Source organism: Palaemon carinicauda, chromosome 23, assembly GCF_036898095.1.
Source record: "Palaemon carinicauda isolate YSFRI2023 chromosome 23, ASM3689809v2, whole genome shotgun sequence".
Classification (NCBI taxonomy): domain Eukaryota; kingdom Metazoa; phylum Arthropoda; class Malacostraca; order Decapoda; family Palaemonidae; genus Palaemon; species Palaemon carinicauda.
The window spans coordinates 46,355,241-46,367,740 of NC_090747.1; positions in this window are offsets into that span (position 1 = coordinate 46,355,241).

The following is a 12,500-nucleotide window of genomic DNA, read 5'->3' on the forward strand; positions in this document are numbered from 1 at the left end:
AGAGAGAGAGAGAGAGAGAGAGAGAGAGAGAGGGGGGGGGAGGTGAGAGTTGCAATATGTTATGTAATCTTAAGACGGAGGTCTAATTAGCCTTTGTTCGAGCTGAGGTAATAAATCTTGCTATTTCATCACTTGAAAGAAATCACCAACACACGGTATCCCCTTTGTGCCAATAAGTGATCGTTTCCCACTTCAGTAAACAATTGTACATTGCTCATCCTGTTGAGCAATTGGTAATCATCCTCTCGTCCCTGCCACTCTCTTCAAAAGGATTTGTCCAGGCGGTGAAAAAGATATGATTTAGAGATGCACTTCTAAAACGTTTCTCTTAATATCAATCGTCATATAACGTTATAATATTCTTATATATCCATTTCGAATTAGCTTATTGCAATGTAGAGAAAAGCTTTTGGATATTAAACGACACATATAAATATCCATGTTTTTTTAACATAAAAGAAAAAATAGTTGCAAGTCTAGCTTATTGGCTCTTCGTAATTTGTTATCGTCAAATATTGATTACCGTTAATTAAACGACGTGCTGGTTTTTTTTTCTAGAACTTCACTTTTCATAAAGCCATTTTGTGTATCATAAGCTCTCCATTCCATGCATATCCTTCTTTTAATGAAGGATCATTTACTGTCTTTCCTAACTACATAAATTCCTAATTAACCTCTAGAGGTCCTTCAATAACTCATATTCCATGTCTCTCTGCATTAGCATCATCTTAGTTTTACTCATATTAATTTTCAGTCCATTATTATTGTTTTTTTTTTTTTATTCAAATCTCTTTTCATCTTTTACAATTCCTCCCGTGATTTGCTAAACACAACTATGTTATTTGCAAATCTCAAGCTGTTAAGGTATTCCCTATTAATATCAATTTCTACATTTTCGCAATCTAAATTTTTAAAATCTTTTAGGCATGCTCTGAGTAATTACCTCCTTTCTCAATCAGGATCTTATCACTGTCTTTATGTTGTTTTAGGATCGCTGTAGTTTCTTTATAGGTATCTTCAAGTTTTCTAACACAAGATTGATCTATTCCTTGTCTTCGAATGGCTTTTATAACGGCATAAGAATTAACACAATCAAATGGTTTCGCAAAGTTTATAGATGCCATATATAATGGTTTGTCATATTGTTTCTTTTTTATTTTTTTTTTATCAACTGGCTTATTACATGGATATGGTGAGTTGTTGAATACCCACTCCCCAACCCTGCCTGCTGCCTTGGTTTATCAGAATCGATCTGCCTTTCTATTCGGCCTAATATGGTCCTTGTAAATATTATACATATTATCAAGAGTAAACTTACTGGGCGATAATTTTGCCGTTGATTTATGTCTCCTTTTTTTTTTTTGAATTAGTTTGATGATGAAAGTTTTCCATGGTGTAAGTATAGAGCATCCATAAAGACTTTTTTTTCTTTTTTTTTTCTTTTTTTAAGTTCTGCGAGATTTACAACTCTGCAATCTCCTCCATCTACTATTAAATCAATTGTTAGGCTATCTTCTCCTGCCGGTTCATATCTGTTCATTCCTTTTAATGCTTTCTTGACTTCTACTTTTGCGTTTGGTACTGGTGTCCAAGTCAGATTCCCCCACCCCCATTATTTCTCGCACAGGGAAAAGTGGGCTAGGCCTTTTCTCCTGAGGGGGATGAGCAACTCAGGATACTATTCCCTCCCTGGGCTAGAATACCCCCTTTCTTATATACTTCATAGGGGTGGGGAAGAATGCTACCACTTTGTGTGTATGTTTGAGTGTATGTGTGTTTGTGTTTTTGTGGTGCAATGTTTTACTGTATCATTGTTTACTGTTCCATTGTTTTATCATTACCTAAAAACGGTTGTTGGACGAAATACCCGTTAGACTAACGTCGGTTGAAGAACTGTCAGAGAACGATAAGGCTGGTCACGTTTTCATCATTGGCAGTCAGTGTGAGTACCATAGATCAATTAGTGTGGTCCATTGATATGGATCTCAATAATGCAGCTAATAAGAGTGCCATTGAAAACACTGCAACTGCGGACACAATAAAAGAACTTACACAAGAACTAGTTCATGGGCAACGTTTGGCCAACAATGCAGTACAGAATTACATAGAAAAGTCCCAGAAAAGAAAAAAAAGGAATAGTATTTTGATAACATACATGACACACCAATGAAATGAGATTGGGACAGGTTGCGTTAACAAATGTCCACAAACTCGAGGACAGGTAGATGGGATCATATAAGAGTGTGAATTGTGTAGATTAAGGTAGAGTAAAGTTGAAAAACTTGCAGTCAGAAAAGATACTCATAAACAATTAATATGCTGTTAACTCGAAAGTATATTATTCTGAGGAAAATTATGCTTGAAAATGATGTCAAGGGCAACTATTACCTTGTTAGAGAAGGAAAAATAATGTTCAGGGTGCTTTGTAGACCAAGGTGTAATAAAGTCATAACTATTTTGTAGTTCCCAGAAATTGTCATGTGTTACTAAATATAGACCAGAAAAGGTAGCAGAAAAAAAAATTATCCAGGGAAATATTTTACAAGATTCAAAAGTTACTTTAATGAAGATGCGTGTGTTCGTGTGCAAAATGTTTAACATATAAGAGAGGTTAATGTTACTGGGCCTTAGATATTATCATCTCAATTATTATTATTATTATCATTACTAGCAAAGCTACATCCCTAGTTGGAAAAGCAAGATGCTATAAGCCCAAGGGCTCCAACAGGGAAAAATAGCTCAGTAAGGAAAGGAAATAAGGAAATAAATAAATGATGAGAATAAATAAACAGTATATAATTCTAAAAACAGTAACAGCGTCAAAACAGATATTTCCTATATGAACTATTAAAAACGAATGTTTTTATATTGTTAACATGTTTAGCAAACGTATAGTTATCTTGATAATTACAGTGGGGAAGAAAAAATATTCTACAGTGAGGAATTATAGACTAGTCCAAGAATTCACCCTGGGATATAAATACTAGGCTATTTTTCTCCAAGGGGAACTCTAGGCTGGGAAAAAAAGGCTGTGGTATCGGCTCAAGCATTTCATTATTCTATGTTAAAGTTATTTCTTATGTTAATGCTGTTTAGCATTATGTATATCACTTCATCAATGTGTTAATAATATTTCCATTTTCATCCTTTAGGGCAAACATCGGTTGGTACCCTGCCCCTAGTCTTCTTTTCATTGATATGATGCTTCTTCCTTTCTTTAGTGTTTCCTATTATCTAATCTGATTGTGGTTACAGGTGCCTTGATCTGTTTATTGATTTGGATAGTTCTGCTAATTCCATTTCATCTCTCGTGTATTTTACCCTTATTTCCCTTCTAGTCTTTACTGGGCTTTTGGGGTTTTCTGATAGTTTTTCTTGGTCTTCTTTTAGAAATCTACCACATTTTTCTTGTTCTGATTCCAATCTCAATATTACTAAATTACTAATATTTTTTTCTCTCCCAACTTTCATTTTACCTTATAAGTGGAAGTAACTAATTTATATAGCTAAACTAAACTCATCATATTTTTCTTAAGTAGTTTTTCGCTTTTTTCTTTAGATGTAAATAATTTTTGCTTATTAACATTCTATTGTTCCTTATTTGAAACTAACGTCTCTAGCAAAACAAACATTATTATCATAAAACATTCCCTCCACAAACCAATCCCGAAAAATTAAAATCCAGAAAAATGCAAGTTGCAAATCTAAGAACGGATTCAACTTCCCGAATTTTGGGTTTGTAATTTTCTTTTATGTCCCCCTTTCTCACATCAGGGAAGGCATATTTCTCAATTAAAGGCATTTTATTTCAGTATATCTTCTTAATCTGTCTTGTGGCCAACAGATTGCCTCCATTGTAGGAGCATCTTTCAGCAATCTCATAACTTGAATAGCTTTTTCTCTTTCCGACCACCCATATGTGGCTACTTCAAAGTCTCTCAAAAACACAGCAATAGAATGAAACCCTTCGTTAGGCTGCTTATCATCAAAAGGCTTAACACTTGCCTGGAGTTCTGGTAACTTTCGAACTATGATTTGTGTATCTTCACTCGGCTGCGCGTATGTACTTTTGCTTGTGTGGGTTTGGACTTCATTCATGTATGTCAGTTATGCTCTGGTTATGCGCCGTACCTCTTCTCGTTCAACCAAGAATCTGTGCATTAAGTCAGCAAGGTTATGTATCTTGTTTTCCAGTTCTTGTGTTCTTAGTTCCTGTTTATATTATTTATTATTCATATATATAACCCACTGCTCCTTAATTTTCCTCTCCTGCAGTATCAGTGTCCGCTATGTCAGTTCTCTCGTATCTAGGCATCTTAAACTTTTATTTTACCGGCTTAAAGAACAACTTTCCTCACACCATACACAAATAGACATAAATTTACACCTGACACGAATATGTCCCGTGTCAGCGGATAATGAGACATCGGAACATGAGTTTTTTTCACTTTATTATAAAAGGTTCATGAGTACAGTGTACAACTGACACTCTCTCAGATGAGTGCATTGTCTACTTGAACACACAAAGGCAACTAACTTCCCTCGCAAGCAAGATGAAATCTTGCTACTATAAACAGGCTGAATGGTTAGGTTTTGTGGAATTCTCATGATTATAGAGTTCATTTACCTCGGCATAAAACACATATCTCCATACAAGAACTAGAACACACACACACACACACACACATATATATATATATATATATATATATATATATATATATATATATATATATATATATATATATATATATATATATATATATAACTACTACAATAATTTCATCTGTCTATAAAATATAATGATTCATATTGTAAATCGAATAAAAGAATTGGTTTAGTATATTAAAAGTTGAAACAAAACCAAATTAAATCATCTGAAATTGAGGTCCATCTACAAAAATTACAGTGAAATATTTGATCTTTTAAAGGTGTCTAAAGGTTAAAGGTGTCTGGTTTCACTTCCAGTTCCACCAGAATAGATGCTCATCAGAACGTTAGCCGGGCAACCCCAACCCCCTACTGTGGTGCCCTACCACAGCAGTAGCATCCCCAGTAAACAGCTTAAGCTCACGGCCCTGGGCAGGGATCGATCTCTTGCCTCGCGAATGCGAGGCAAACACGTTACCACTGTACTAGAATAATGTGTAGTCTACTATTTTTGCAGCCCCCCCCCCAAAAAAAAAATCCCAGATGCATTATATATCTAGAATTGAGTAAAAACTGTAAAAAGTTGAAAATATATATCTATTGCACAATGTAAAAAAAGTTGTCAATTTTTACTGCTGCGTTTCCTCTTGTTAGTCTCCAAAGAGCAATGGATGCTATCCCCTTTAAGGGAATTTACAGGGTCAATCCACACCACGGAATATGCCAAACTAATATAATCAATAACAATATTTGGCTTCTTCTTTTAGATGTTTAAGGGCTCTCATGAATGACAGAAGCAAGGAGCAGTTACATTTCCCCATCAAGAACGTCAATCCCCTAGTGACTGAACAAATTAAGTATGATCAGCGCCCAAGCACCCTCTCCACCCTAGCTAGAACCATGAAGGGCCAGGGTATGGGTGCTGATAACTCAGCAGATAGACCTATAGTATCCCACAAACCTCACCATCCTTAGCTCTCAAGGATGGTGAGGTTACAGCGACCAAATGAACTAAAGAGTTTGACCAGTACTCGAACCCTAGTCTGGCAATCTCAAGGCAAGAGCGCTAACACCAGCCCACCGCAACTCTAAAGCAAGCGAAGGTAATCACTGAAATGTCAGAATTCACCTTACGCATAATCATCGCACCTTAAAGTTCCCTTATCTTGTTAGCCTGGCTGAATATCTATTGAAATTCAACTGTGTACAAAACCAGCATGAATAGCTCCTGATTCTTCACCACCAGTGTAAGCTGTATATTAGTGGTGGGCGTATTAAATACCAAAATTATCGATACTTCCGATACCAACCCTGTATCGAAAGAATCGATATTTTTTGTTAGGTATCGATAATTTTTGAGTACTGTGAATATTGAAACTCTATATAATTGTATATTTTATTATTATAACTAGTATTTAAAATCAACTTCTTTTGGTCTTTGAAACTTCATAACAAACTTAATGATGATATATATGTTCAATTTTTATGAATGGAATGACACTTGAAATTCTGGCCAAAACATGTAGGTGCTTGCGTTTATGTTGTAAAGTTGGTAACTTTTAAAAAACGTACGTGTCCCAGACCTGTTGGCCACCAGGCGCCAGTCCGTCACTTTGGTCAGGTTGACTCAGTGAGAACGTGGAAATGATGCTTTTCTTGAACAGTTATTTAAAACAAAAATAATTGCTTTATTTTCTTTTGCCATTTTGAAGTTATTTTCTTCACTTGTAATATATATATATATATATATATATATATATATATATATATATATATATATATATATATATATATATATATATATATATATATATATATATATATATATATATATATATATATATATATATATGTTAGTAAAATTTTTGCAAAGGTTTTTTTCTAGAAGTATTTTCATTTTATTATATAATGTGAATTTGTGTATGCATTTTATTTCTAAACTAGTTTTCTTGTTCTTAAACAGTTATGTTTTGCATTTATTTTTTATGTTTATTGTGTTTGGACATTGAAATGTGAGTCTTTTTTTTTATATCAAGTCATTATTTTCTTCAATATTTATATATATATTTAATGGTCATATTTTACAAAAGGTTTTACATTTTCAGAAATATGCTTTTCTTGAATGCATTTTTTTCCCCTTGGTTAGAAAGAAAATATGTACTGAAAACAACCGATGTTAATTCCTAACTACTTGGTACCAGTATCGAAACCAGTGATACTAAGATGGTAAATACTTGGTATCGGTATCGATACCATCGATACCAAGAGGGTAAATATTTGGTATCGTATCGAACGGATATTCTTGGTATCGCCCAACTCTACTGTATATACATCTTGTAACGAAAAACTCTCTCTCTCTCTCTCTCTCTCTCTCTCTCTCTCTCTCTCTCTCTCTCTCTCTCTCTCTCTCCACCTTGTTGGATGCAAAGTCGATGTTTCAAAGTCTTTGATTGCGAGCGCTCAGTCGAAGCCTCATTCCGGCGTTGGTTAAAATGGAAATTATGACGTTTTCATGAAGCTTTTGGACCACAGCCCTTGACCTCGAGTTAATTCTCACTTTTGCAATGTACTACACAAATTCACTTTCTGCACGCAATTTTCCCCTTACGAGCTAATGCCTTAATGAGGCCTCGAGGTCCACGCGTGAGGAATTGTGATTTCTTTTTAGTAATGCAATTCTTTCGTGGAGAGAATTATTTCATTTATACGACAAATGAATTACAACATGTTCGTCCTCTTTCTCTTCCTCTTGCACACACACACACACACACACACACACACACACACACACACACACATGATGACGCCCGAGTTCGTGTTTTCCAATCAATAACTCTCTCTCTCTCTCTCTCTCTCTCTCTCTCTCTCTCTCTCTCTCTCTCTCTCTCTCTCTCTCTCTCTCTCTCTCTCCCCGGTGCACTTGGTGGATGCAGAGGATATTTACACGTAAAGAAGAATAATAGGGATGCGAATTAACAAAGCCTTTCTGGTTAACAGGTACAATTAACATAATTATTATTATTGTAAAATATCACTGTTTTTAGTCAAGATATGTTCAACCGAGGGGATTGTTCATTTCATTAAATTGATTGAAACTGGCAGTTGCACTGTTGACTAGAACGTTGTTGCAAACAGCAAACAAGTTATTATTATCTAAGTTACAACCCTAATTTGAAAAACAGGAAGCTATTAGCCCAATGTCTCTAACAGGTATGAATAGCCCAGTGAGAAAAGAAAATAGGGAAATAAATAAAGTACAAGAAAAGCAATAAAAAATCAAAGTAAAAATTTTAAGACCAGTAACAACATTAAAACCAATTATCTTGACGACATCAACAATATTTCATATATAAAAACATTTGCGGAAAGTTTGAACTTTTCATTGTTCTACCGATCCAGCTACCCGATTAGAAAGATAACTCCACAACTTGGTCACAGCTGGAATAAAGGTTCTAGAGTACTGTAAAATATTGAACCTCATTATGGAGAAGGCCTGTCTATTAGAATTAACTGCATACCTAGTATTAAAAACAAAATTCATAATTAAAATACATCTAGAAATAAATATCTCTAATTCTTCAGTTTATTTAATAATTTCAATGTTATGCAATATATCTATCAAATGCCATGACTCCAAATACTGAATTAGATCATTAAAGAACATATAATCCGAATAACATTGAAATTGAATCCTGTTCGAGTTATACATTCATCTTAGAAACATCATATTAGACTCAATATACTAAATCTATGATATGGGACTATAATCGCATTTCTAGGAAAAAAAATCAATATATAATCTTACATTATTTATAATGTTTGCATAACTTTTATGATTGGTTAAAAATAAACTTAAAAATTATACCCAGGTTTTGAGCTGAATTTATAATGGTCGGAAAGTAATAAATTATACGAAATCCTCTAAGACGTTTAATTGTCAAAATTGTGTGAAGAAATTCAATTTCTATTCTTATTTCTTTACTTTAAACTATTAACCACAAAAATTGTTTTCATGAATAAGATGGGACTAGGACATCTTCCGGGTTGGGTCTCATATAACTACTTTCCAAAGGGCGAGGTTAGGTGGGAATCGTATAACTGTATGTTTACTTAAAAATACTTTCTATATGTAACGTATATGGTTTGTTTAATATTGCTTTAAGAATTACGGTTACAAAGCACTAATAGTTATTTTAATGTTTTATTATAATCATTTCCTTTTGATAAATTAAGGGATATGCCATTCGAAGATAACAAATTTAGATTTATATATGATCGATAACTTTCCTGAGAGGAATGGATAAGGATTGGCGTATTGTAGTTTATATGAAAGATTTATCATTGAAACATAGCTAATCAACTTTATAATATAGAAGAGGTTTTTCTATTAAAGCGATTCATATTATTAACTTCCCAAATTAGTGGAATTATGCTTAACCACTTCCAGCACTTTAGTTCAAGACCTGAAAACATAACTATACAAGAAACGTGCCATAAATAAAATATCTTCTCAGTTATATTTTTTCTGTATGATAATAGAAGGAAAATAATCAGCTGCTAAATATGTTTTTGCACAAAATTCCCTTTGATTTTTCTTGATTAGAAATATATATGATTCCAAAACATTTATTATGTAGAAAAAATCCTAATATGATAAAGAGGAAATCTCGATACAATTACAAAGAGATCGGAGTAATTCCTAAACAAAAAACAACAAACAATATTAAATTAATGTTACCAGAGAGAATAACGGAAGGAAGGAGATCGAAGTAATCCCGATAAGTAAACCAATTTCCGTGAGAGCCTTTATATTTGTCAAGTTTAGGAGACTAAGGAATGAGAAAAGTTTAGCTGTACAGTATATATCACTGGTAACTTAACCGTGCGTCAGTTTTTTCCGTACTACACGAGTTCAGATAAACATTAAACTTTAAATGCCCATTTTTACTTTGGTAATTTAATACAAATTATTAACATATTTACAATTGATAGATATTCAACAAATATTGTATAAAAGTTAAAAGAAATATAACCTTTTATGTTGTCCATTTAACCGGATTTTTTTTTTTTTTTTTTTGCCCTTTATATACATGTTCCTTTCCACAAAATGTTCTTAGTTCGTCAATCTATCGTCCTCTATTCCTCCATCTGCTACGTTTACAATTTGAAGGGACCCATTCCGTTGTACTTAATTTCCATTAAATTTGGGTCATTCCTATGTCCCTTTCTTACTCCTAATTTATTTATTTTTTTCATATACTTGTTGATATTTTTTTGTTCACATAGTATATTTTCTGAGAAAAAGTAAAGGAAAAAGTCCTTGTTGATTGACCGAATTTCAAAGTTCTTAAAACTATCAATAGGTGGCCTTAGTAAGCCATTTTTGGGAGCAGAGTTAATGGATATATCAGTTTTAATAAGCCTATAGGGATGTTCTTTTTAATCGAATTGAACAATGGGAACTCAAACTTCGGTCAAACTGTAAAAGTTCTTTGTTCCAATTACCTAAAAGAGCCACAGACTAGTTAGACAAAGAGCAAAAGAATGTTATTAGAATGATTTTTTTTCTTAATTACATTGTGGAGGCACTTAAAATTTTATAGGTTTTATATGAAAATCAGTGAAATTAAATTATATCAAAGTTATATATGTTGTAATGATTTCTTTGAAATTCATTTTTAATAGCAAATGATAAAAAATAGTAGAGATAATTTTGTGGTGTCAATTGAATTAGGTATGACAAAGATATGATCAATCGTTGAATATTCGGTTCTAAACCCTGCCTGCTCTTGGCTGATTAAAGTCTACCTGCCTTTCTATTTGACTTAATATGATCTGTATAAATGTTTTATATGTTACAAAGAATAAACTTATTGGCCTCAAATATTTAGTCTTTTGTGTCTCCTTTCTTGTGAATTAGTATAATGATAAACTTCTCCCAAGCTGCAGTTATAAAGCATTGTTGCAAACATTTGATGTAGAGTTCAGCCAGTTTTACTGTTATGAACTCTCATCCTTATATCTTCAAATAAATTGTTGTGCCATTTTCCCCTGTTGCCTTCCTTCTTTACATGCCCTTTAATGCTTATTTTACTTCTCCTACTGTTATGTTTAATACCAGCTCTCAAAGATTAAAGCCAATCAAGAGAGACTAGGAGACACGCAAAAGCATCATAATTTCCTTTTTTTTTTTCTTTTTTAGTCAGAATGGAGAGTCACCCATCCCCATACAGAGCAACAATAGGCAATTTACTTGTCAAGCACGAGAGATTGTTTATAATGTTTCTGAATATTTTGTGTTAGAAAAACAGAAAGTAGGTCCTGTAACTGACAATTCTAAAGTATTTTTTCGCATAGCAGAAACAACTTATTTAAACAAAACTACTATCAAAGTCAAATGAACAATAAAGTAATTTCGAACAATGGTTCCGTAAGCAGTTGCTACGGAATATATTACCATCTTCCATAATTGCAAAGTTAACACATGTTATCATAGCGCAAAATTATATAAACCTACAACAACATCAAATAACAAGGCACACATAGAATAATGGGTCATCAAAAAAGTGTATCACCATGAGACAATATGTTGAAATGTCAACTTTTCAAAATGGTCCAGGAATGCTCCTTGAATATTAATACCGCTTACATGACTGCTAAAATTGCATTTGAAAATGGTGACAAAGTAATCCGTCATCCTCCATATTTTTGTAAATATAATCCAGTGCAACAGATTCGGGCACACGTGACGACCCATGTATGCCCCCCCCCCCCCAAAAAAAAAAAAGAATCCGAAGTGGTATATTCAAGGGTAACCCTACTTAAAACAAATGCATTCGATGACCAAAAACAATTAGGTGAATACTGTAAAACACGCCGAAAAATTACAGGAGGACAATACAAAGCAAAATGTGATATTTCATAAATATATTGATTCTTTAGTAAGAAGTCCTCAGTCCTCTGATGACGAATCTTCTTTAAAACTCTTATGTTTTCATTTATATCGATACAGAAGTTCTGGTGTATGTCGAAAGACTAATTTTAAAATGAAAGCTGGATGTATGAAAGTGTTTGCATTCTCCATTATTATTATTATTATTATTATTATTATTATTATTATTATTAATATTATTATTATTATTATTATTATTATTATTATTATTATTATTTGTCAAGTTTCAACCCTACTGGGAGGGGAAACAAATAGGGAAAATGAAATAAAGGAAGGATATAAAGATACAATACAAAAGTAACTAGAAGTCAAATTTGTATTGTATCATGAAGGAAATGTTCAAAACACAGTGATGACAAGAAAATATATCGAACATATTGATTTGCCACCAAAAACAATAAAATAACTATTGTAAGACAAAATATGACAAAAGAAAACAAGAAACATGTCGGCTGTAGCCTTTAGAGAAAATATTTTTTTTCTTATGTGGTCGATTCACAAAGAAGATTATTACAAGAATTTAGTGAGGTGATAAGGTATACTGTGAAGTCGAAAATATGACAGTGTGTTTTTGTCTTTAGATACACCTCGGCCTTCGCAAATTTAAAAGAGTATAGTTTTCTAAGATTGGATTTCTCGTTTTCTCAAGCCTCTTATAGGTACTTAGCGTTCACTACGTAGTCGATGATATTGAGGTGGTCCGATTTTCGTTCAGCAGCCATACTGACGACCTTTTGGACAAGTGATGCTCTGATCTTGTTAACCTGGATTTATATACATTCCAACACACTAGAGATCAGTGGCTTACTGTACAGCGTACAAGATAATCATTTAACAAAACAAAGGGAGTTTCATTAGAGGCCCGAGGACGAGAAATTGTCATTGTACCTATCATCCT